Source organism: Microtus oregoni, unplaced genomic scaffold (assembly GCF_018167655.1).
Source record: "Microtus oregoni isolate MIOR12 unplaced genomic scaffold, Mior012 000044F_ref0000062, whole genome shotgun sequence".
Taxonomy (NCBI): domain Eukaryota; kingdom Metazoa; phylum Chordata; class Mammalia; order Rodentia; family Cricetidae; genus Microtus; species Microtus oregoni.
In genome coordinates, this window is record NW_024543218.1 from 3431234 (window position 1) to 3457284 (window position 26051).

General features: G+C 40.4%; 1 pseudogene; it reads right to left on the bottom strand.

Annotated features, from left to right (window-relative positions):
* Positions 1-25809, bottom strand: part of LOC121434682 — a 50758-nt pseudogene extending 24949 nt beyond the window's left edge.
* Positions 25810-26051: the final 242 nt, after the last annotated feature.

Sequence of the window (26051 nt, forward strand, 5' to 3'; positions counted from 1 at the left end):
TTCCCTGGTAAGCTTCACTGGATCACACCATTGTGGCAAGTGGCAGAATCACAATAACAGAATTCTACTCAAGTATTGCTCTACCAGTTCCTAAACAATTTGTAATCTTTAGAACAGAAACCTGAAATTGGAAAGCAATATTCAGATATTCAATAGTCTAGAAATTAGAACTTCACTTTTCTAATCTCTCTTCCCACTGCACAACAAAAGCAGTGCCCATGTGTATACTCTGGACATAGATACAACCAGCATCATATCTTTCCATTCCAGGGCTGCAGAGTCTCCCCTTCCCCACTAAATCTACACACAGGGAGGCTCAGAGAACAAGGGCCACTGTCAGCATGAACCACATGAACCAACATAACCACAGTCTGTCTCATGATCCTTCCAAATCACATCAGAAATAACAGTTCAACAGACCTGCTCTATACACCACCCCCACTCAGCAAGGGATAGCTTGTGGTCTTCCTTAAAGGTACCTACTACAGAGGCAGAGGAGAGTCATGGAAAGAACCCACAAACTATCTGCCACTAGTACTCTTGATTGTCAGTGCTTCCCAGAATTCCCTCATTGCCTAGGACCTCCCAGCTAAGACTCAAAATATTAGCAGGTTTTCTACTGGAGGATCAGAGATCAAATGACTCAGACAGCACAGCCCTTCCAGTTCTGCCCTCCCAGCCCAGCAGACAGGGCCCCAGTTTAAAAACTTTCTATTTGCCGGGCAGTGGTGGCTCACGCCTTTAATTGTAGCACTTAGGAGGCAGAGGCAGGTGGATCTCTTTGAGTTCGAGACATGCCTGGTCTACAAGATCTAGTTCCAGGACAGGCTCCAAAACCACAGAGAAACCCAGTCTTGAAAAACCAAAAACAAAACAAAAAAACAAAAAAAAATACAAACTTTGTATTTAGCACACATTATTCCACTCTCCTAGAGCACACACATCCTGTTCCTCATCCAAAGTGCAGGGTCCATTGTGTGCACATTCCATTACACACTTACTTTCCAGTGCAGCCATCACCTTGTCTGAGAGATGCGAAATTTTGGAGAAAATCATGTCAGATTCATAAAGTAATTACTCTTACTGTGTAACTGTGGTTACTTTGTAACTGTTGTCAAAATGACAGACCATGAATTAGAAAACAATTCAGGCATATTAGGACTTGAAGGCAGCAAAGAGAATGTAAATATGACATAGTTTTCATCTCAAAAATTATTTCGAAAACTTGAAACACACTTTCTGCCCATGTGCTCCAGAGTCTAGGGATTTGTATTCATGCACATTAAATATTTCTCATATATTTTACTAAAGATGAATGTCCTAATGCAGAAAAGTAACAGTCCTTTTAAGCAGGGCCACAACATTTTAACTACATCTTCTATTTTAGATGAACTTCTGTAAATAGAGCAATTAGATTTAAAGATATGGTCAGTCCTTTTCCAAGATTCTTGACTGCTCTGGTCTATGGACTGCAAACAATGGTCAATCAGGACAGTCATAGAGCATCTACAATTGACTCCCTCATTCCACATAGCTAATCTCAACTTCTATTGAAGGAGGAAAGCTCTCACCCTCAGTCCAACCTTATTTTTTTCTTTCAACACAGGGTTTCTCTGTGGTTTTGGAGCCTGTCCTGGAACTAGCTCTTCTAGACCAGGCTGGTCTCGAACTCACAGAGATCCGCCTGCCTCTGCCTCCCGAGTGCTGGGATTAAAGGCGTGCGCCACCACCACCAGGCCAACTTTTTTGTTTCTGCCCTGTGTCTCCACCAGCTTCAAGTTGGTCAATGAGCTCAACTTTTGCACAGGTCTCTCTGCTTCTAAGTCCCCAACAAAAGCCAGAAAGATCAGCAGACACTCATTAACTACTCTATTTTTCTTTCTCACTTACAAATCAAGGTCAAACCTGTAAGGAGTTGCAGAACTGTTTTCCCAGCACTGGCAGCAGAGGAAAGATTGATTAGGAGTTCAAAATGATTCTCAGTTACACAGCATGAGGCAAGCCTAAGCTATAGGGCACATTGCTTTACACAGAAATCAATAATCAACATCACTTGAAAGAAATAAAATGCAAATATTAGTGACTTTGAAATGTTGGAGAACTGCCTGGTGGTGGTGGCAAGCCTTTAATCCCAGCACTCAGGAGGCGGAGGCAGGCAGATCTCTGTGAGTTCGAGGTCCACCTGGTCTACAAAGGGAGTTTCAGGACAGGCTCCAAAAGCTACAGAAAAACCCTGTCTCGAAAAAGCAAAAAAAAAAAAGTTGGAGAACAAAAACAGAGACAAGAGCAACAATACACTTAAAGAGAATAACTGAAAATGACACCAATAAGTGATTTTTTAAATGACAAAAATACTGCACTTTTAAGATTAAATAAAACTTTCTACATTGACTTTGACAGAGTAGGACCTTCAATAAGAGAGGGGATGTCATTAATGAAAGATTGATGGTGCCCATATACATATGTTGGCTGCTGAGATCAGTAACCTGACACATAAGAGTTAGTCAATGGGGGGGCTGGAGATATGGCTCAGTGGTTAAGAGCACTGATTGTTCTTCCACAGGTCCTGAGTTCAATTCCCAGCAACCACATGGTGGCTCACAACCACCTGTAATAAAATCTGGTGCCAACGTCTGGCCTGCAGAGACACATGCAGACAGAACATTGTAAACATAATAAATAAATTGAAAAAAAAAAGAGTTAGTCAATGGCCTGTTTCTCAGATCTCTGAGTTGATATAACTGTGTCAAGCAAGATCAACCACATCTGCACAGGATAGTGGCCTAATTGCAAATTCAATGTTCATTGGCTCAAGATGACCTTCCCAATCTGTACACCCCCACAAATTATATGCATTCAATCACATGGGATTAAATTAATAACACATGCTGGGAAATTACAAATTCACTGAACCTACAACAATCAGACCCTTTTTCATAATGGTGGCTTCAATAGTTGATTGCCTCCACTGTTTCCCCTGCAGTGTACACAATAAACTATTCATCCTATTCTGGTCTGAAGACAGAAGGTATGCTCCATATGCACATCCTTTACAGTGACTGCATTGCATGGTCAACTACATGACTCAAATGTATAAGTCTAAATCTGTGGGTGGGCAATGGTGGCGCATGCCTTTAATCCCAGCACTCGGGAGGCAGAGGAAGGCGGATATCTGTGAGTCCGAGACCAGCCTGGTCTACAGAGTTAGTTCCAGGACAGGCTCCAAAGCCACAGAGAAACCCATTCTCGAAAAAACAAAAGAAAAAAAAAAACCTGTGAGGTTTTATGGTCATTTTTTATAGGAATTTTGAGAGTGTAGTATACCAAGGACACCTGAGTCAAAATAAGAATTTGTCTTAGAAACTATTTTTCTAACAGGATGGAAATGCAGCTGTTCTAGAATTAATACACCTTTCCATTGAGAAATCACATCATACACTTAGGAGATTAATAAAGAAAGACCTCTTTAATGATGGTATACATCAATCTCTGGCTAATGCTCAAAGAAGAATCAGCTAGACAGATTTCACATTTGCTGTTGTCCTTAAGCCTCCTTTAGGATTAGGCTCTAGGTTAAACTTTCAATAACTGAAATAGAAACAGACAACTTGCCAGGCTAGACATTTAGTCAGATAGGAGAGTTACAGAGCAAATACATTTCCAGCATAATTTCTTATGTACACTGGTGACCTGAATCAGCAGATCATGCTTCAGTAAAAGGGTCCTGAGTTGAAGGTCACAGGGGATGATAAGTTAGGAAAAGTAAAATGTGAAAAGTTAAAAATTTAGGGTGGGGAGGTCTTGCAGATGCCTAGTAAGCTTCCTGAGAAAAACAGCAACTTGCTGGGCATTGATGGAACATACCCTTGATGAGCCAAGGGAGATCTATGAGTTCAAGGACAGCCTGGTCTACCCAGTAAGTTCCATGATAGTCAGGACAGTCCTACAGAGAAAGACTGTTTCAAAATATTATTAAAAAGGAGTAAAAGAAGAATAGCAACTTGGATCCTTCCAGAGTGGAAATGGAAGGAAATGGGAGAATTATAAGAAGACAGTAAACAATATCATGTGAATTTGGGAGGAGGTTCGTCAGACATTTCTACTCAATTGGAACACAGGTTATCTCAAGAACTTTACTAAAGAGCACAGTGGCCTGGGGACTGATAACCATAGCTCCATATGGTGAAAGGCTTGGGTTCTTGGTCCTAAAGGAACCCCTCCACAAAGGCCTTGGCACCAGACCATTACCAGCTCTCCAAAGAATATTCCTTAGAGAAGGAGCTCTGTTTTATTATCAATACATCAGGTCTTTAGGGAAACTCACAAGACTTAGCCCCCAGGCTGTTACTAGGTCTTCTAGGAATGTCCCTGATCTCTGCCAGAGGGAATAAATAAAACCCTTGATTGATCAGGTAACTCCTTAGCAAAACAATGTTTGGCATTTCAAATATATGTCACCTGGTGTCCTATTGCCCATCTGGAAGAACTGTGCTTTTCATAAGAAGAAAACTGGAACTTTGAGCCACATCAGGCCTTAAGGTTGTTTAGGAACCTGTAATGCCTCCTTGAAAAGCTTGCTTGAGGGTTTTTTTTTTTTATATGAGCATGTGCGTGGTGTCTGGTTTTAAATCAGTGGTGGCTTCTCTGTAGCAGTTTGGAGCTAAATATCTGGACAATCCAGTTGAACAAAGTGTGCCCTAGCATCCTAATCTCTAACAGCCCTGATTAAAATACATTTATCTTCTGGGTGATTTAGAGGCAGTCCTCCCCCAGCTAATTCTACTTTGTGAGACTGAACTATTTCCAAGGCATTGGAAAATTCATTATATCAGCAATTCAACTCTTCTATGTTGCAGCTTAGAAGTGCAGCGCTACCCCACAGGTGAGCTGCCTTGATACCATTCACAAGTTAAACACAAATCAAGATTTATGAAAGTACTCAATTTTGAGAAGACACTGGAGAAACTAGACCTCTCTGAGTAAGGCAAGTTAAAGTTGAGAAGAAAGATGTTTGTATACATAGCACCCTGCTCCCAATTCTCTAAGCAGATTAAGCACACAGCAATAGGTCTAGGAATTAACAGGACCACAAGGGACTTCACGAGGCAGGGAATATGGCGGCAGGTTCCCACACAGATCACGCAAGGATGCACCATGCTGTTTGCCGCACCTCACCCTCTGCTCCTCCCCATCTGGAGACAGCATTCCCTAGCTCACCATGTTGTGGTTCCCCAGATCGCAAAAGCTCTCAGACCGTCATCTCCCTGCAGCAGCAACTTCAGCACAGCACAGGAAACAACTGGCACAAGCTCCTCCACAAAGCCAAGTCTGAAGGCGGGTGCCCGGAAGAACCCTGCACTGTTTCTGACTGGCAGGTCACCTGGAGGGCCTGATTGGCTGGTGCGGTCTGAGTGGCAAGAACACTCTCCACAGGGCTATAGTGTGCTTAAAGACACAGTACAGTGGTTCCTGGCCATTCCTTCCACCTGAGTCAAAGATCTTTTCTAGATTGTCCAAGCTTTGCATTTCAAAAGCACTTGCCCCTTGCTCCAAAAGGAGACACTTTCACAATCTTGCACTCCATAGGAACTTTTCCTTTTTCCTCCAGGACACAGTGTGCCTAGCTAGCCTGTACTGTGCACTGTGCTGTGCTAGGTGTATGCAGGGATTTCTTGTCCTACAGGGGGATGGGTGCACAGAGTATTAACAGCTAAAAATAACTTTAAGGTCACTAAAGATGATTGTTCTGTGGCTTCATGCTGAGGTCACATGAACGTAAGGTACTTTTTACATGGTTTTCACAGGGATTTCACACAACAGAAAAGAGAAAAGGAGGAACCAGATCTTAAACAAGATGATTAGTCTTTCCCCAACTGATGGCTGGATGATGGCTCCATTGCCTAATGGGTTCTATTCCTGAAATTCAGAGCAAATTCGAGGCAAATGAATGCTAATAAAAAAGTGTAGTGTTGCCGGGCGGTGGTGGCGCACGCCTTTAATCCCAGCACTCGGGAGGCAGAGGCAGGCGGATCTCTGTGAGTTCGAGACCAGCCTGGTCTACAAGAGCTAGTTCCAGGATAGGCTCCAAAACCACAGAGAAACCCTGTCTCGAAAAACCAAAAAAAAAAAAAGTGTAGTGTTCATGAAAATTTTAATACATAGATAATAATGAAGCTAGGAATAATGTCTTCATGAGCACTATTGTTAGCCAGCACATTTCTTTCCTTGGTCAGGTAAATAAAATATACAACTGCAGTATTTAACATTCTACATGACCAGGACAGGTAGAATGAATCTCACCATTATGTAAAAAGTGGGTTTATTAGAATGTCTCACAAGCTGTAGTCCAGGTAACTTAAAAATACCTTGCTAGCAATGCTAATTGGAAAAATCCAGTCCATCACTTCTCAACGTTTTGTCTAAGATCAAGTGAAGAATTCAGTAGTTTTTTCTGTCGACGAGACTGGCTATTGTGTGTGTTTTGTTTTCTGCTATAAATTGGAGTAGTGTGCTTTCAAGGCCTGGGAAGAAGAGTTTTGGGATGTTGATGGAGATTGCATAAATATATTAATTGCTTTTCGTAGGGTTGCCATTTTTATCAAGTTGATTCTACCTATCCAAGAGCATCTGTCCATTTTCTTGTATTTTCTTCAGTTTATTTCTTTAAAGATTTAAAGTTTTGTAATAATAGGTATTTCACTTCTTTGGTTACTGTTACCTGAAGATATTTTAAATTATTTGTGGCTATTGTAAATGGTGATGCTCCTCTGATTTCGTTCTTAGCTTTTTTATTTTTATATAGGAGGGCTACTGAATTTTTTGAGCTGATCTTGTATCCTGACAAATTACTGAAGGTATTTATGAGCTGTAGGAGTTCCCTGATAGAGTTTGTGGGGTCACTTATGTATACTGTCATATCATCTGTGAAAAGCAAAAGCTTAACTTCCTACTTTCCAGTTTAGATCCCCATGATCTTCTTTTGTTTTCTTTTCTCTCTAGCTAGAGTTTCAAGAACTATGTTTCCTAGGTATGGTGAGAGAGAAGAGCCTTGAATTGTTCCTATTTTAGTGGAATCATTTTGAGTTTCTCTCCATTTAATTTGATGTTTGCCCTATGCTTTCTGTATATTTCTTTTATTATGTTAAGATACCTTCCTTGTATCTCTCATGTCTCCAAGACCTTTATCACGAAGGGGTGTTGGATTTTGTCAAATGCTTTTTCAGCATCTAATGAGATGATTATTTTTTTTCAATTTATTTATATGGTGGATTACATTGACAGACCACATGCTTCATATGTTAAACCATTCTGCATCTCTGGGATGAAACTAGGTTCATCATGGTGAATAATTTTTTTGGTGTGTTCTTCGATTCAGTTTGTCAGTATTTTATTGAATATTTTTGCATTAATGATCATGAGGGTGATTGGCATGTAATCCTTTTTGATTCTTTGTGTGGAATTAGTATCAGGGTAACTGTAACATCATAAAATGGAAATGTTTGTATGGAAATGTTCCTTCTGTTTTTATTTTGTGTAACCATTTGAGGAGTATTGTTGTTACCTCTTCTTTGAAGTTCTGGCAGAATTCTTCACTGAAACCATCCAGTCCTTGGCTTTTTTTTAGGGGAAGGGATGCTTTTGATGTCTGCTTCTATTTACTTGAAGGTTATAGGTGTATTTGAATTGTTCACCAGGTCTTGATTTAATTTTGGTATGTGGTACCTATTCAGAAAATTGTCCATTTACCTTACATTTTCCAATTTTGTGGAATACAGGATTTGAGGTATGATGAAATGATTCTCTGGATTTCCTTAGTGTCTGTTGCTATGCCCACTTTTTCATTTATGATTTTGTTAATTTGGATGTTCTCTCTCTGCCTTTTGGTTAAGTAGGATAACGTCCCTAAGAGTCTCTGCTTTTACATTGTGATTATGGTTAGAAGTGGATTTGTTAACTGAGCATGCTCCAGGAAAGGGAGAACTTTGCATGACCATGTTCAGACTCCCTACATACTCCAAAACCACAGAGAAACCCTGTCTCAAAAAAAATAAAAATAAAACAAACAGACTCCCTACATAAAATCCCCATGCTTCATTTGTTGGGGAAAACACTGTTTTGAAAACAACTCCCATGCTTTTTGTGCCTTCTGCAGGAAAGAATTTTTTTCTCATTTCTTCTGTCTTGGCTGTTGAAATGTCTATTTTTGGTAGTCAAAACTGACTACCCCTGGGATCATGTTATACACAAAGAATTGATTATACCTGAGAGATTTTACTTTAAGGTTTAGAAATCAGAAAATCCTACATTAATCCATATAATTTGAGATGATTAGACCCACCTTAACCCTCTTGGTTTCTGTGTACACTTAACCAGTGAGCCATCTCTCCAGCCCATGTTTGTGCACAGTTTTAACACCATCACTCATGAGCAGAGGTAGTGGGATTTTCTGGTTTGAGATCAATCTGACCTACAGAATGAGCTCTACAAATACACAGAAAAATCCTGTCTTGAAATCACAAAAAAAAACTGAATTATACAAAGACTATGACCCAACTTTAATCAGTAACTCCCATTCTGCTAACAGCAGTCACATATAAAGTATTTTGATGAAGAAGCAAAGTCCTTTTTTTTTTTTTAAATTTTTCGAGACACAGTTTCTCAGTAGCTTTTCGTTCCTGTCCTGGAACTAGCTCTTGTAGTCCAGGCTGGACTCGCCTGCCTTTGCCTCCCGAGTGAAAAGTCCTTTTTTTGCCTCTGTGCTCTAGCTCTGCTTACCAAGCTCATTCCTTTACTAGCATTAGTGCCTACTTCATTGTAATTTTGGTGAATACTTAAAACTAGCTGAGTCACAGAGCCTTGTGGACAGAACAGCTACTGGATTCAAAAGGCTGAGAAGGAAGCTATTGGATTCTTCAATTGCCATTGGTAAGCAGCTGTTCTTAAGGCATCTGAACAACAGCTTGTCAGACATTCTAATAAGCTTGCTTTTTACGTCATGGTGAGATTTATTCTATCTGTCCTGTTCATGTAGAGAATCTTGAATACTGCAGTTGTATATTTTATTTACCTGACCAAGGAGGGAGATGCGCTGGCTAACAATAGTGCTCATAAAGACATTTTTTTCTAGCTCCATTATTCTCTATGTATTCAAATTTTCATGAACACTACTCTTTTTATTACTATTCAGTTGCCTGGAGTTTGCTTCGAATTTAAGGAATAAAACCCATAAAGCAATGGAGCCATTATCCAGCTTTCTGATGGGGGAAAGACTAATCATCTTGATTGAGACATGGGTCCTGCTTTTCTCTTTCCTTTTGTGTAAAATCCCTGTGAAAACCATGTAAAAAGTACCTACAGTTCATCTGACCTCAGAATGAAGCCACAGAACAAATATTTCATTTTGTAATTTTAAAACTCTCTTTTGTTCTTAGTATTCCAGGCATCCTTACCTCTGTGGGACAGGAATTACTCCACCCACCTAGCACAGTGCACCGTACAAGTCACATAGTGTGCTGGAAGAAAAAGGGAAAGTTCCTAGGAGTGCAAGAAGATGACATTGAGCTGGGCGGTGGTGGCACACGCCTTTATCCCAGCACTTGGGGGGGGGGGGCAGAGGCAGGCGAATCTCGGTGAGTTTGAGACCAGCCTGGTTGACTGCTTTTGTAGACAAAGGCAAGTGCTATTGAAATGCATATGGTCTCAGATCTCTGTTGGGGTAAATGGATTGGACAGGAACAAGTATTGTGTCTCTTTCAGCACACTATACCCCTATGGGCAGTGCTCTAGCCACTCAGGACTCACTAGCCAATCAGCATTCCAGATGACCTGCCAGTCAGAAGCAGTAGAGGTCTCTTAAGGGCAGCGGCCTTCAGGCCTGGCTTTGAAGAGGAGCTGGCGCCAGTGGATTCCTGTTTTGGGTGCAGTTGCTGTTGCAGAGAGACAATAATCCGAGAACTTTGGCAAAATGGAGAAGCATAACATGGTGAGTGAGGGAATGCTGCCCCCTGATGGGGAGGAGCAGAGGGCGAAGTCCGGAAGACACTATGGTGTTACCTCCATGGGTTTGGGTGGGAACCTGCTGTTATATTCCCAGTATTGTGAAGTCCCACATGGTCCCTGCTAACTCCTGAACCTAGGGGCAGGCCTCTGAATAACTTTGCTTTGTGACTTCATCTCCTTAGAGTATTGGGAGCAGTAAGCTCCAAAACTCCTTCCTAGTCAACTTCAACAGGGTTCATGCATTCATAGATACAAGTTGCCAAACTCAGAGAAGCCTCGTTTCCTCAGTATCTTCTCTATATTGACCACTTTGCATTTAAGCTTTAAATATAATCTGAATTAATATTTAAATTTGTGGAGGTTATCAAAGGCTTCTCACATGTTGTGTAGCTTTCGACTACTGTATCATAATGATGAATAGTAGAATTGGTGATACAATAGATTGACCAATGCTTAAAAAATAATTAAGTCCCATAAAGAAGAATTTATCAGAGGGAGAACTGCATCTAAAACACCCAAAACGTAAGTATATGCTAATTAGGGCTGGAAGAGATTAGAATGCCTGTTAGAATGATTGTTCACCAGGATTGTCCAGATATTTGACCCCAAACCATTTCAAAGAAGCCATCACTGATTTAAAGGTGGTGGTAGAGCACGCCTTTAATTCGAGCACTCTCGAGGCAGTGACAGGTGGATTTCTTTGAGTTCAAGGCCAGCCTGATCTCTCAAGAGTTCCAGAACAGGCTCCTCAGGTACTGAGAAACCCTATCTTGAAAAATCCCTGAGTGCTGGGATTAAAGTCGTGCACCACCACTGCCCAGAAAAGATGCTATTTTTCTTCAGAAGCTTACTCGGCATTGCATGTATCTTCTGCAACACCTCCCCACCCTATCATTTTTATCTTTTACTTGTCCAGTCCAGTCTTCCTCCTCCCTTGTGATCTTCACCTTAGAACCCTGTCAGTGAAGAATGACCTGCTGTAACAAGTCATGGGCATACTTGAGAAAATAGTCTGGGAATATTCTTGCCTAGATATTTAGACTGGCAAGTTGCCTGTTTCTATTTCAATTGTACAGAGTATAATCTGGATCATTATCCTAAGGGATACTTATGGATAACAGCATATATTGAATGCACAATCTATCTAACCTAGCTCCCCTTGAGCAATGGACAGATCAATGCATAACATCATTAAAGAGACTTTTCTTTATTAGTCTTCTAAGTCTGTGATGTGAATTCTCAGTGGGAAGACATATTAATTCTTGAAGAGATGCATTTCCATCCTGATAGAAATATTTTGCTGAGGCAACTTCTGTTACGTTGACTCAGTTGGCCTTGTTCCCTGTCTGTTGCTTTCCTGGACAGTGACCTTGAGTGTCCTCTATATTACACCATCAAAGTTCTTTTTTTGTTGTTGTTTGTTTGTTTGATTTTTGAGACAGGGTTTCTCTGTGGCTTTGGAGCCTGTTCTGTAACTCACGCTGGTAGACCATGCTGGCCTCGAACTCACAGAGATCCACCTGCCTCTGCCTCCCGAGTGCTGGGATTAAAGGCGTGCACCACCACCGTCTGGCTCACCATCAAAGTTCTTAAATAAGTGTACCAATTCACAGTTCTAAAATTATGTATTTGCCGGTCAGTGGTGGTGCATGCCTTTAAAGCAAGCACTCGGAAGGCAGAGGCAGGCAGATCTCTGTGAGACTGAAGCCAGTGTAGTCTACAACAGCTAGTTCCCGGACAGGCACCAAAGTTACAAAGATACCCTGTCTCAAACAAAACCAATAAAATAAAATAAAGCATTTGAACCATGTAGTTGACTGTGCAATGCAGTCACAGGAAAAGGGTTTGCATATGGAGCTTTTATTCTCTCCTCAGACCACAATAGGAAAAATAGATTATTGTGTGCACTGCAAGGGGCACAATGTAGGCAATCAGCCGTTGGAGACATCACTATGGAAAAGGGCCTGATTGAGGTGGCAGGAGAGGTTTGTAATTGCCCAGCATGTGTAAATTAATGTCATGTGAATGAACACAGACCAGATTGTGTGGGTGTCCACATTAGGAAGGTTATCTTGAGTCAAGTAACATTGAATTTACAATTATACAATTATCCTGCAGATATGATTGATCTTTGTTTATTGATATTTACTGAGCTCTACAATTCTCTTTGCTTCACTCCCTGCCTCTCCACTCCCCCATTCAACCCTCTCCCAAGATCCCTATGTGCCCAATTTACTCAGGAGATCTTGTCTTTTTATAATTTTTACTTCCCATATAGATTAGATGTATGTAAGTCTCTCTTAGCATCCTCATTTTTGTCTAAGATCTGGGATTGTGGTTTGTAGGCTGGCTTTCATTGCTTTATGCTTAAAAACCACCTATAAGTTAGTACATGTGATAATTGTCTTTCTGTGTCTGGATTACCTCACTTAAAATAATGTTTTCTAGCTCCATCCTTTTTCCTGAAAAATTTAAGATATCGTTATTTTTTTTCTGCTGTGTAGCACTCCATTGTGTAAATGTACCACATTTTTCTTATCCATTCTTCTATGGAGGGGCATTTAGGTTGTTTCCACATTCTGGGTGTGACAAAAAAAGCTGCTATGAAGATAGTTGAGCACATGTCCTTGTGGTACGATTGAGCATCCTTTGGTTACATACCCAAAAGTGGTATTACTGGGTCTTGAGAAAGGTTGTTTCCTAATTTTCTGAGAAATTTCCACACTGACAACCAAAGGGACTGTATCAGCTTGCATTCCCACACTGATTCTTTAAAATTCTGTTCTTTTGATAATCCAATTTAAAAGTTTTCATTTTCTCACTGTAATGCAGACTTGGATTCCATCACCAATTGTAGGAAACATGGTAAGTGATCCTAACAGACATAATTTTCTTTATAAGAGAATGAGATGCTTTCAGTAATCAAATCTATTTTCTCTAAAGGAAAAACATCAGAAGACTTCAAGTGAATATTGTAAATTTTGGTGAAAGAGCCCTTCTCACCGAACCCATTTTCTATTATTGGTAAAGGAGAGAACAGGAGTGTACAGGGTGCGTGATGGCCAATGATTTCTAAAGAATTGATTTTGAATAGAAACTTCTTGTTCTTCTTTAAGAAACAATAATATGTGTGTGTGTGTGTGTGTGTGTAGATTTGTGTTTGTCAATGGTGTCATCTATATTATTGATTTTGTGAACCATAATTTAATTATATCATTCATTGTTTGCAAAATTGATGGACCTTCTCCAGTTTGTACTCAGAATATTTTTTTTTTGATTTTTCGAGACAGGGTTTCTCCGTAGCTTTTGGTTCCTGTCCTGGAACTAGCTCTTGTAGACCAGGCTGGCCTCGAACTCACAGAGATCCACCTGCCTCTGCCTCCCGAGTGCTGGGATTAAAGGCGTGCGCCACCACCGCCCGGCTCAGAATATTTTTTATATTCTTTGGTGATAAACATTTTTACTTTTCTCTTCTTGATCTCAGATGCTTGCTTCTAATTATTTAATTTTATTTTTTCATTTATATTTTAACAATAAAGCTTGCTTGAAGATCATAAAGTAAACAGATTCCATGGCCCGCCTTACACCCCAGGCAATACTGACACACACCTTTAATCCCAGTAGTCACACTAGTTTGTTGTAGAGTCAATGCTGGTGTCTAATATCTTTAATCCTATCACTAAGGAACTGCAGATAGAAAGTGGCATGCCTGGGCAGAGAGAGGAATATAAGGTGGTACGAGAGAGGAGCTGAGGATTGAGTGTTTTGTAGAAACAGCATTCACTCTGAGGACTTACAGAGACAGGATACCCCATTTGGTGAGTCTAACAACATTTATCTAGAGCTTCCCTTGGAGGGAATGCTGAGGCTAAGGAAAAGTTAGATTAAGAGAAATGAAGACAGAAACATAGGTTAGACTGAGAGGATGAAAGGTCAATAGAAAGCAGCCTGAGTTTATTTCTCAGCCAGCATATATACTAAACACAGTCAAAAGGCAGATCAAAAAGCAGTACAGTCAGCTCCCCACCTCCCTGCACTGTGCTTGGAGGCAGCTCAAACCTGTGCATTATCTGATCCAGCTAAGCAGCTTCTAATCACTAACAAGGAGTGCCCCTGGCTGGCCTCCAAGCCCAAATCTTAATAGAAAAAATATGCTCTTTTAGCTGAGAAAAATGCTTTTTCTGTTGAGAAACACAGATGTTACTCATCGCCCACGAGTTACTGTAAGAACAGCAGGCATGCTTGAACTCAAATGGAATTTTTTTTAAAGATTTATTTTTTATGTAAACAGTGTTCTGGCTGCATGTAACCTGCATGCCAAAAGTGCACCAGATCTCACTACAGATGGTTGTGAGCCACCATGTGGTTGCTGGGAACCGAACTCAGGACCTCTGGAAAAGCAGCCAGTGCTATCAACCCCTGAGCCATCTCTCCAGCCCCTCAAATGGAATCTTTAAGTCTGAAATGACTCCAGATGGAAACTGAGTCACACGTGGGCTCCCACATTGGACTGTGAATTTCATAAAGTTAAGAACTAGTGGCTGGATGCTGTGCTTCTCTAATCTTTCAGCCTTCAGCCCTACTATCTGACTACAGGATTTATGAATAAGATCAATTTGTACTACGTCTAAAATCTAATTTTAAGAAAGGCTTCTTCTTAATTCCTCTTCATGATTTTTGGTCTAAATTTTTGTCAAGTAACTTAAAATTAAGATTTTGAATTCTGTATATAAATAAAAAAAACTATGCTCCTTTAACCTCTTTTAGCTTTACTACATACAGCCATACAGCACTTAAAAGGTTTTCTACAGTAAACCATGATCATTCTTAGCAGTGACCATTAAAATCTTAAACAAGGGCTAAGGGCCCCACACCATTGATTCCTCCTAGAGTGTGGTAATGCCACTAAACTGACTACCCTCCTCCAAAGGTCAGCTTTGGGCTATAAATTATTCAGGACAGTTCCAAGATTACTATCTAAGATGGTCCTCATGCACTACACTAGCCAGGACATGAGACAATTCCACCACTTTCCCATTACACAAAGACTGGACAATTCTCCCATGAATTGAAATTATCCTAGGTTTATTTCAGGGTCTCTTATAGATGCCATTGCCCACAAACAACCAAAAATAATTTTTGAAACATGGTGCCCATATTTCCAAGAGTTTGGGTAAGCAGTTTGGACATGCATTAGGTCATGATTCATGTGTTCATTGAGATGGAGGTGGTAACAAGATACTATGGGTAATGGTAAAAAATATAAACAAAGGAGATTATATTCAGTTGTCTTGAAAAGAAAAAGGGAAGATGTATAAATTATAGGATAAATGATAGATTACTAAATTGACTTTAAATAAAAACAACTATTTTTATTAAATATTTTACATTAGTATGGCTTTTGTATATTAATACATATTTGAGATTATTTTTGTTATATTATAGATGTTTCTAATCTTAACATATTTGTGTATACTCATGCAAATTCACGGTTATTTTTGATAAAACATACTGTAAATACATTTCTAACTCTTTTTTTTTTGCATTTCTCAGTTTTCATTTTTACTGATTTCAATCACAACCCATGGGGTAGTGCTTTGCATGTTTGTGACAGGTTTTCTCCATTCAGTTAGCTCTCTCTGGGAGAGCACTCACAGAAAATTCCTGAGACATGTCTTATGAAATGCGCTAGGCATTTGTTCATTTAATCAAGCTGACAATGGAAAGTAACCATAGCAAGCGTATCTGTTATCAACTTGATAAACAAATACTTTATTCCAAAAGATAACATTGCACTCATTACATAAAAATGCCTTCAGTTTGTCTCCAATATTCCCAAAGTCTTAACATTCTAACATTGCTCAAACGTCTAAGGTCAGTGTTTCAACTGAGACTTTGGCAGTTTCTTGACAGTAAGGCCTGTAAGATCAAAAACAAAGAAAGGAAGACCACCATACTGCATACTTCAAGTATATAACAGCACAGTGTAACCATCCCCAGAAGGAAGGAATAGAAGATCAAAGAAATACTGGGCCACAGTCAGGCAGAATCCCAGCCGACTCAACACCAAATGCCCGGATGTGGCACCTGGGCCTGTGATATTCTCTTCTGTGTTCCACTAGCCTTGGCTGTTCCCACAAGCACTTTCTTCAATGCTGCGTCTTCTCTCTTGACTATGTGGATTGCTCCCCTCACAACGTGGTTACTCTCCATTAAGTCTTTTCTCTTTAGGAAAAACAGTTCTCATGAGCACAACAAATAATGTGTCATATTAATAACTTGAGCACTAATCCCATCAAGTTGACAATTGAAATTATCCATCACACAATAATATATATACATATATAATTATATAAATTTAGTTATTTTTGCACTAACTGTAATTTATCTCCTTTTTTTTATTGAGAAAAGGAGAAAAAAAAACAAGTTTCCACCTCCTCCCAGCCTCCCATTTCCCTCCCCCTCCTCCGCCCCTACGCCCCCTCCTCCCACCCTTCTCCCCCTCCCCCCACTCCTTTCCCCCTCCCTCTCCAGTCCAAAGAGCAGTCAGGGTACCCTGCCCTGTGGTAAGTCCTAGGTCCTCCCACCTCCGTCCATATCTAGGAAGGTGAACATCCAAACTGGCTGGGCTCCCACAAAGCCATCACATTACGTAGGATCAAACCCCCGTGCCATTGTCCTTTGCGTCTCATCAGCCCTCATTGTTCGCCATGTTCAGAGAGTCCAGTTTTATCCCATGCTTTTTCAGTCACAGTCCAGCCGGTCTTGGTGAGCTCTCAATAGATCAGCTCCACTGTCTCAGTGGGTGGGTGCATCCCTCGTGGTCCCGACTTCTTTGCTCATGTTCTCCCTCCTTCTGCTCCTCATTGGGACTTTGGGAGCTCAGTCCAGTGCTCCAGTGTGGGTCTCTGTCTCTATCTCCATCCATCACCAGATGAAGGTTCTATGATGATATGCAATTTACAATTTAACAACAACACTAACCACAAAAAGCCTAAAAACCCATGGAAATTGAACAGTGCTCTATTAAACTACCCCTGTGTCAAGGAGAAAATAAAGACATACTATAAAAAAGCTGTTCTCCACAAAACTGGAAAGGTTAAACACATTTAAACAAGGTTAGTCAGCAAAGTAAAATCAACCCAATGACAGCAGGCAACTTATCCATCTGTTTTTGACCAACTTTTATGAGACCTGATTTTGAAAATCGGGAGTTCCTGTCTACCACTATAATCCATCAATCTGTCATTGAAACATTCCTTCAACAGTGTCAGTTTTTCTTTTCCAATGGAGGAATTGTAGAAACTAAGAACATTTTGGCTCTTCCTTCACCCACAAATCCAGGACTTGGTGGAGTCAATGATAACACTTCATTGCCACCACAGTTGCAACCGCAGCTCATTCACCCACAATTGCTAATAGGTCCTCTTGATATTATATAAACAGAACATGATTGCAAATGGCCTGAAATTGGACAAAAGCAAATCTAGACATGCACATTTCAGGGTTTAGTAATATATTTCATGTTTCATACAGATAAGCTACATTCAAATTGATGAGACATTTTCTCTTTGAACTATGTTGTATTCCCATACCTTGCAAACTTAAAATGTGGTAAGCATGACTGGAGAGGCTTAATTTTTATAAACAAATAATAGTTATAAAAATGCAAAGCTGCTGCTGCATGCACCCTGATTGCAATGAGTATATCATTCCTGTGGTGATTTCTGTCACATTATATTGTGAATAAAATTGTTCTATAGAAATTAAATGATTTAAAACTTATATATGAAATGTTTAATGCTTTCAGCCTGCTTTATGGCTGGTTTTGTTATTTGATGTGCTAATTTTTGAACTTAATTCACATTCAAGCAGCCTGTATAGATAACTAAAGCAGAGTTAAGTATTTTATAATTTCAGGCTGCTATGCCATGCTTGGGATATTGTTGGAAAGAAAGAAAAAAAAATAAGTAACATATTTCATATTTCTGCACCTTCATCTTCTAAGTAAATCTTTGGATGATTTCATGAAGAGTGAATGTTTCATATACTCAAATACCAAGGACACACTTGTGGTTAAAGTGAGCTGATAATGTGGTGTAAAGGGTGGTTGTCCCCAACTCATTTCTTTATGATCTCTAATGAAAAATACATTTTGTGGGGGCTGGAGAGATGGCTCAGCAGTTAAGAGCACTGACTGCTCTTCCCGAGGACCCAGGTTCAATTCCCAGCACCCACATGGCAGTCCACAACTGTCTGAAAATCCAGTTCCAGCGATCTGATCACCCTTACACCAATGCACATAAAATAAAGTTAAATAAACCATAGAAAATTAAAAAAAAAGAAAAATACATTTTGTATACAGTTAATTCTGTAAACAGATGCATGTTCATAAGATCTATGATGGTCTTATAATCTTAATCTAAAATATTTTAGATATTTTTAACTTTTTCCTCTTGGGAAATACATTTAGTATAGTGTAGAAAAATACTTCATGACATTTTTTTTCATATAATGTTATATAACTTTTCATACATAAACATGAAATTTGATGTAGAAAATATTTTAAATGAAACATTTTATCTAGGACTTCAATTTAATTTGTTTCTTGAATCTATTTCTATGTGGCATTGAAAATATATTCCAAAAATTCCATTGCTAATACAGCAATAAAAAGAATTTCAGTACTGACAAACTTCTTGGAGTATGTATATATACAATTACAAACTTGTATTCCTACTCTTTCTGTGATATGTTGTTTTACAGTCAAGAATGGCTTTTGTGAAATTTTTTAAACCAGTTTTCCCCTTTGATGTTGGTACCAGAGTTGCTATAAATGACTGCTGCTTTAGGGGTTAAATATTTTGTTAGTGGAGATACAAGCAATACACTAAATGATAATAAAACTTTCTGACTGGATAATAGGTAAATATAGTTGGGCTATATTCAAAATTATTTTAATACACTAATTATATCATGTCGATTGCCTTTGGGTGGGTTACTCAATCTAGGGTTAGTAACCCACCCGGCAGTCAGTTATTCCAGGGTCACGGAGAGGCACTACCTGGAAGATATGAGCTAGGAAAGTGGAAGGAGGCTAAGCGAGAGTTCTTGTCAAAGCCTCCATTTATTAGAGACGGGGTACAACTTTTATAGGGTAAAGAGTTGGGGGATGGGCACAGGGGCCTGGGCTCTTGCCGCGTGGTTCATGTTGGTCACATGGTCCGAGTTGGTCACGTAGGCAGGAGGTTGTCTTAGGTCAGGTCACTGTAGGCCAAGAAGTCACGAGTTGACACACCTAGCTCCCTAGATAGTTTGGAATGTGGGGTGGGTTCCGCTAACAGATAGCTCTCCATAAACAGCCAATTTGGGTGTGGGGTAGGCTCTGTCAATAGAAGGATTCCTAACACAATTAAGGGTGTGGGGGTCTCTGCAGACTCCCCAGGGTGATGGTTCCTGTAATGATTTTAGGAGGAAATTGGCTCCTAACAATATCATTTCTTTTAATGGGAAAAGGAAAATGGTTTGTTTTTTATGCTGGGTCATGTTTTGTGTAGTAAAGAAAAAATTCTTTAGTCAATATTGTAATCTTTGTATTTCAATGTTAAGATTTCCTTGTTTGTATTATACTAAATCAATGATTTTGAGAAAAAAAGAAATCAACAATTTTCTGAATAGGTATCACATACCATTATTAGATCAAGACCAGGTGAATAATTTAGATCAACCTATAACCTGCAAGGAAAGAGAAGTCATTCCAACCAAAAAAAGTCCAAGGCCAGAGAGTGTCAGTGCAGAATTCCATCAGAACTAAGACCCAATAGCAATACTCCTCAAAGGGTTCCACATAATAGAAACAGAAGGAACATTGCCAGACCCCTTTTATGGTGCTACAGTTACCCCTATACCAAAACTATGCAAAGATTCAACCAAGAGAGAATTATAGACCCATCTCACTGATGAACATACATTCAAAAAATACTCAATAAAATACTAGGAAAGGAAATCCAAAAACACACCAAAAAATCATCTACCATGATGAAGTCAGCTTCATCTCAGAGATACAAGAATGGTTCAACATACAAAAATCTATTAAGAATCCTGCCCTCTTTAAGTTCTTTCCTGACATCCTTAAGTAGTGAATGACAATATGACAATATAAGCCAAATTAATCCTGTTCTCCCACTAGAACTCCTGATTGCTAAGGCTTCCCAGAATCCCTCATTGGCTAGGGCCACCCAGCTGGGACTCACAATATTAGCAGCTTCTCTACTGGAGGATCAGAGACCAAATGACTCAGACAGTACAATCCATCCAGTTCTGCCCTCCCAGCCCAGCAGACAGGGCCCCTGTTTAAAAAGATTGTGTTTAGTATACATTATTCCACTACCCTAGAGCACATCCTGTTCCACATCCAAAGTACAGGATCCTTTGTTGCACATTCCATTGCACACTCACTTTACAGTGCATCCATCCCATTGCATCAGAAGTGGGAAATCCTGCAGACTAACACAGGCCACATTCATAAAGTAACTCCTGTTACTGTGTAACTGTGGTTACTTTGTAACTGTTGCTAAAGAAAAACATACCATGAATTAGAAAACAATCCAGGCATATTTGGGTTTGAAGGCAACAAGGAAAATGTAAGTATAATGTGGATTTCATCTCTAAAATTATTTTGAAAACTTGAAATAGACTTTATGGCCATGTGCTCCAGAGACTAGGGATTTGTATTAGAGCACATTAAAGATTTCTCATGCATTTTCTCAAAAGATGAACATCTTAATGCAGAAATATAACAGTCCTGTTAAGCAGGGCCACAACCTTTTACCCAGATTTTGTATTTTAGCTGAGCTACTGTAAATATAGCAATGTGGTTTAAAGATAATGTCAGTTTCTTTCCCAGATTCTTGATTGCCTTGGTCTGTGGACTGAAAACAATTGTCAATCTGAACATTCATGAAATATCTACAATTGACTACCTGATTCCACATAGCTAATCTCAACTACTGTTGACGGAAGAAAGCTTTCACCCTCAGTACAACTTCTCCCTTTGTGCCCTGTGTCTCCAGCAGCTTCAAAATTGGTCAATGAGCTCACCTCTTGCACAGGTTCCTTTTCTTCTAAGTCCCCATAAAGACTAGAAAGATTAGCAGACACTCAGTAACTACTCTACATTTCTTCTTCATTGACAAGTCAAGGCCAAGCCTATAAGAAGTTGCAGGACTGTTTTCCCAGCACTGGGGAGCAGAGGAAAGATTAGGTGTTCAAAATGATTCTCAATTATGTAGTATGAGGCAAGCCTAAACTAGAGGAGACATTGTTCTCCACAGAAATCAATAATTAACATCACTTGAGAGACATAAAATGCAACTATTAATAACTTTGAAACATTGGAGAACAGAAATAGAGACAAGTGCAGCAATACACTTAATGAAAACATCTGAAAATAATACCAATAAGAGCCGGGCGATGGTGGCGCATGCCTTTAATCCCAGCACTCGGGAGGCAGAGGCAGGCGGATCTCTGTGAGTTCAAGACCAGCCTGGTCTACAGAGCTAGTTCCAGGACAGGCTCCAAAGCCACAGAGAAACCCTGTCTCGAAAAACCAAAAAAAAAATACCAATAAGAGATTTTAAAATGATAAAAATATTGCACTCTTGAGATTAAATAAAACTTTCTATATTGACTTTGAAACAGAGTTGGCCTTTGTATAGGAGAGGGAATGTCATTAATAAGAGATAGATTAATGGTTTCTATATACATATGTTGGCTACTGAGATCTGTAACCTGACACATAAAGTTAGTTAATGGCCTGTTTCTCAAATCTCTAAGCAGACAAAACTGTGTCAAGCAAGATCAACCATGTCTGCATAGAATTGTTGCCTAATTGCCTTTCCTGGAACTAGCTCCTGGAGACCAGGCTGGCCTTGAATTTACAGCCAGCCTTTGCCTCCCTAGTGCTGGGATTAAAGGCCTGTGCCACCTCTGCCCAGCCAGGAACATCTTCATAATGGTGGCTCTAATAGTTGATTGCCTCCACTGTTTCCCCTGCAGTGTACACAATAAACTATTCATCCTATTGTGGTCTGAAGACATAAGGAATGCTCCATATGCACCATATGCAAATCCTTTCCCTGCAACTGCAATGCACAGTCAACTACATGACACAAATGCATAATTTTAAAACTGTGAGGTTTTTTTTTTTTTTAGGAATTTTGTGTTTTTTTTTCTTTTTTGGATTTTTCAAGACAGGGTTTCTCCATAGCTTTTGGTTTTGAAAGTCTAATGTACAGGACAGCAAGGTCATTGCCCTGGACAGCAGCAGACCTAGGGCACCTGAGTCAACATAAGAGAACTTCTCTCGGGGGCTGGAGAGATGGCTCAGTGGTTAAGAGCATTGCCTGCTCTTCCAAAGGTCCTGAGTTCAATTCCCGGAAACCACATGGTGGCTCACAACCATCTGGAATGAGGTCTGGTGCCCTCTTCTGGCCTACAGACATACACACAGACAGAATATTGTATACATAATAAATAAAAAAAAGAGAACTTCTCTCAGAAACTATTTTCTAACAGGATGGAAATGCAGCTGTTCTAGAACTAATATCCCTTTCCATTGAGAAATAACTTTACACACTAGGAGATTAATAAAGAAAAACCTCTTTAATGATGGTAGACATCAATCTCTAGCTAACGCTCAAAGAGGTGCCAGCTAGACAGATTCCACATTTGCAGTTCACCTTAAATGTCCTTTAGGTTCAGGCTCTGGGTTACACTTTGAACAATTGAAATAGAAACAGGCAACTTGCCAGGCTAGACATTTAGGCAGATAGGAGAGTTACAGAGCAAAGATATTATCAAGGTAATTTCTTCATTAAACTGGTAACCATAATCAGCAGGTGATTCCTTCAGTGACAGGGTCCTGAGGTGAAGGTCACAGGGATGAGAAGGATAGGAAAACCAAATTGTAAAAAAGATAAAAAGCTAGGGTGGGGAGGTCTTGCAGATGCCTAGAAAGCTTCCTAGGAAAAATTGCATTTTTCTGGGCATTGGTGGCACACACCCTTGCTGGGCCAAGTAATCTCTGTGAGTTCAAGGATAGCCTCTTCTACCCAGTGAGTTCCAGAATAGTCTGGACACTCCTACAGAGAAACCTTGTCTCAAAAGAATTTTAAAATGGAGAATAGCATCTTGTATTGAAAGACCCCCACAGTATAGACAAACAGCTAAGCAGCAGCAATGCCAGGCTTAAACTTTGGAGCAACGCAAGTAACATTAGAGCAGGGAAGTTCGACTTGAGAACAAGGGCGGAGAAGCCAGGCAAGATATCTGCGGTCAGCCGGTCAGCCATCTGGCCCCAAGCGATAAGGAACCCGCAGCTGGCCTGCTCTAATGAGAACCTCCCGTTTGCTTAAGGAAACAGGATGCCTATAGTCAGCACATGTGCCCAACTTAGAATATCAGTAATTCACAGAAGAGACAACTCCCCCTATGAAAGATCCCAGCTTGGCTGCTGTAACATCATTTCACAAAGCTTTTGATGAACGACTGTAAGTGCAGAGTAAGGTCAGGGTCCCTGGCTGCAAAACAGGATATTTATATCCATAGATTCGGGCAGGACATCAATTAACAGGATATCTGTTCCCATACATCTGTGCTGGGAGAGGAAAAACCACCTGTGCCCCTTGCCCCATTCCAACTGACCACTAACGATGCATTTGCTTCTGTAATCTGCTTCTGCTGCCCTCTTTCCTATAAAAAGACCTTCCCCCAGTCTGCAGGCGCGCTTTGTCTTTCGAGAGACTAAGTCGCCCCAGGTACCTGTGTACTGAATAAAGCCTCTTGCTGTTTGCATCCGAAGAGTGATCTCGCTGTTCCTTGGGAGGGTCTCCTTAGCCTGAAAGACTGCCCACCACTGGGGTCTTTCAGTATACTTCCAAGGGAGAAATGAAAGAAATTAGAGAATTATAAGTACAAATTATCACATGAATTTAGGAGGAGGCTACTCAAACAAATCTATACAATGGGAACACAGGGTATCTCAAGAACTTTACTACGGGGCTGGAGAGATGGCTCAGTGGTTAAGAGCATTGCCTGCTCTTCCAAAGGTCCTGAGTTCAATTCCCAGCAACCACATGGTGGCTCACAACCATCTGTAATGAGGTCTGGTGCCCTCTTCTGGCATACATGGAGGCTGAACACTGTGTACATAAATAAATAAATAAATCTTTAAAAAAAAAAAAAAGAACTTTACTACGAGCAGAGTGGCCATGGGACTGATAACTATAGCTCCATATGGTGGGAAGAGTTAGGTTCTTAGAATCTTTTTTTTTTTTTTTTTGGATTTTTCGAGACAGGGTTTCTCTGTAGCTTTCGGTTCCTGTCCTGAAACTAGCTCTTGTAGACCAGGCTGGCCTCAAACTCACAGAGATGTGCCTTGTCTCTGCCTCCCAAGTGAGGTTCTTAGAATCTGAAGCCACCCCTCCACAAAGGCTTTGGCACCAGAACATTACCAGCTCCCCTAAGCATATTCCTGGTTTTAGAAAAGGAGCTGTGTTTTATTATCAGTAGATCAGATACTTAGGGAAACTCACAAGGCTAAGGCCCCGGACTATTACTAGGTCTGCCAGGATTGTTCCTCCTTCCTCAAGGGGACATAAAAGAAAACCCTTGATTGTTCAGGTTACTCCTCCACACAACAATGTTTTGCATTTCATTTATATGTCACCTGGTGTCATATTGCCCATCTGGAAGAACTGTGCTTTTCTCAAATAGAAAACTGGAACTTTACATCACACCAGGCTTTAAAATAGCTTAGGAACCTGTCATGCCTCCTTTAAAAGCTTGTTAGAGGTTGTTTTTTGATATGGGGATGTGCCTTGTGTCTGGTTTTAAGTCAGTGGTGGCTTCTTTGTAATTTTTTGGAGCCAAATATCTGGACAATCCGATTGAACAATGTGTACCCTAGCATCCTAATCTCTAGTAGCCCTGATTAAAATACATTTAACTTTTGGGTGATTTAGAGGCAGTCCTCCCTCAGCTAATTCTACTTTGTGAGACTGAACTATTTCCAAGGCATTGGAAAATCCTTTATATCAGCAACTCAACTCTTCTATGTTGCAGCTTAGAAGTGCAGTGCTACCCAACAGGTGAGATGCCTTGATACCGTCCACAAGTTAAACACAAATGGAGATTGTATGTAAAGGTTAAATGCAAAGTGCTCAATTTCAAGAAGATACTGGAGAAACTAGGCCTCTCTGAGTATGGCATATTGAAGTTGACAAGAAAGATGTTTGTACACACAGCACCCTGCTCCCAATTCTCTAAGCGGATTAAACCCACAGAACAAAGTTATTCAGAGGCCTGTTCCTTAAATCTAGGAATTAACAAAGACCACATGGGACTTTACAACACAGGGAATATGGCAGCAGGTTCCCACACTGATCCCAGGAGGATGCACCATGCCATCTCCTGCACCTCACCCTCTGCTCCTCCCCATCTGGAGACAGCATTCCAACCCCCCCCCCCCCCCCCCCCCCCCGCTCACCATGTTATTGTTTCCCAGCTCGCCAAAGCTCTCAGGTCATCAACTTCTTCCAGCAGCAGCAATTTCACTGCAGCACATGAAACCACTGGGAACAGCTCCTCGGCAAAGCCAAGTCTGAACGTGGCTGCCTGGAAGAACCCTGCACTGCCTATGACTGGCAGGTCACCTGGAGGGTCTGATTGGCTTGTGCAGTCTGAGTGACAAGGACACTGTCCACAGGGCTGTAGCGTGCTTAAAGACTCTGCAGAGTGATTCCTGACCATTTCTCCCACCCCATTCAAAGATCGTTTCTACATAGGCCAAGGTAAGCATTTCAATAGCACTTGTCCTAGGCTACAAAAGCAGACAATGTCACAATCCTGCACTCCACAGGAACTTTCCCTTTTTCCTCCAGGACCCAGTGTGGCTAGCTGGCTTGTACTGTGCACTGTGCTTATCTAGGTGGGTGTAGTGATTTCCTGTCCCAGAGGGAAAAAGATGTTCAGAATATTAACAGCTAAGAGAA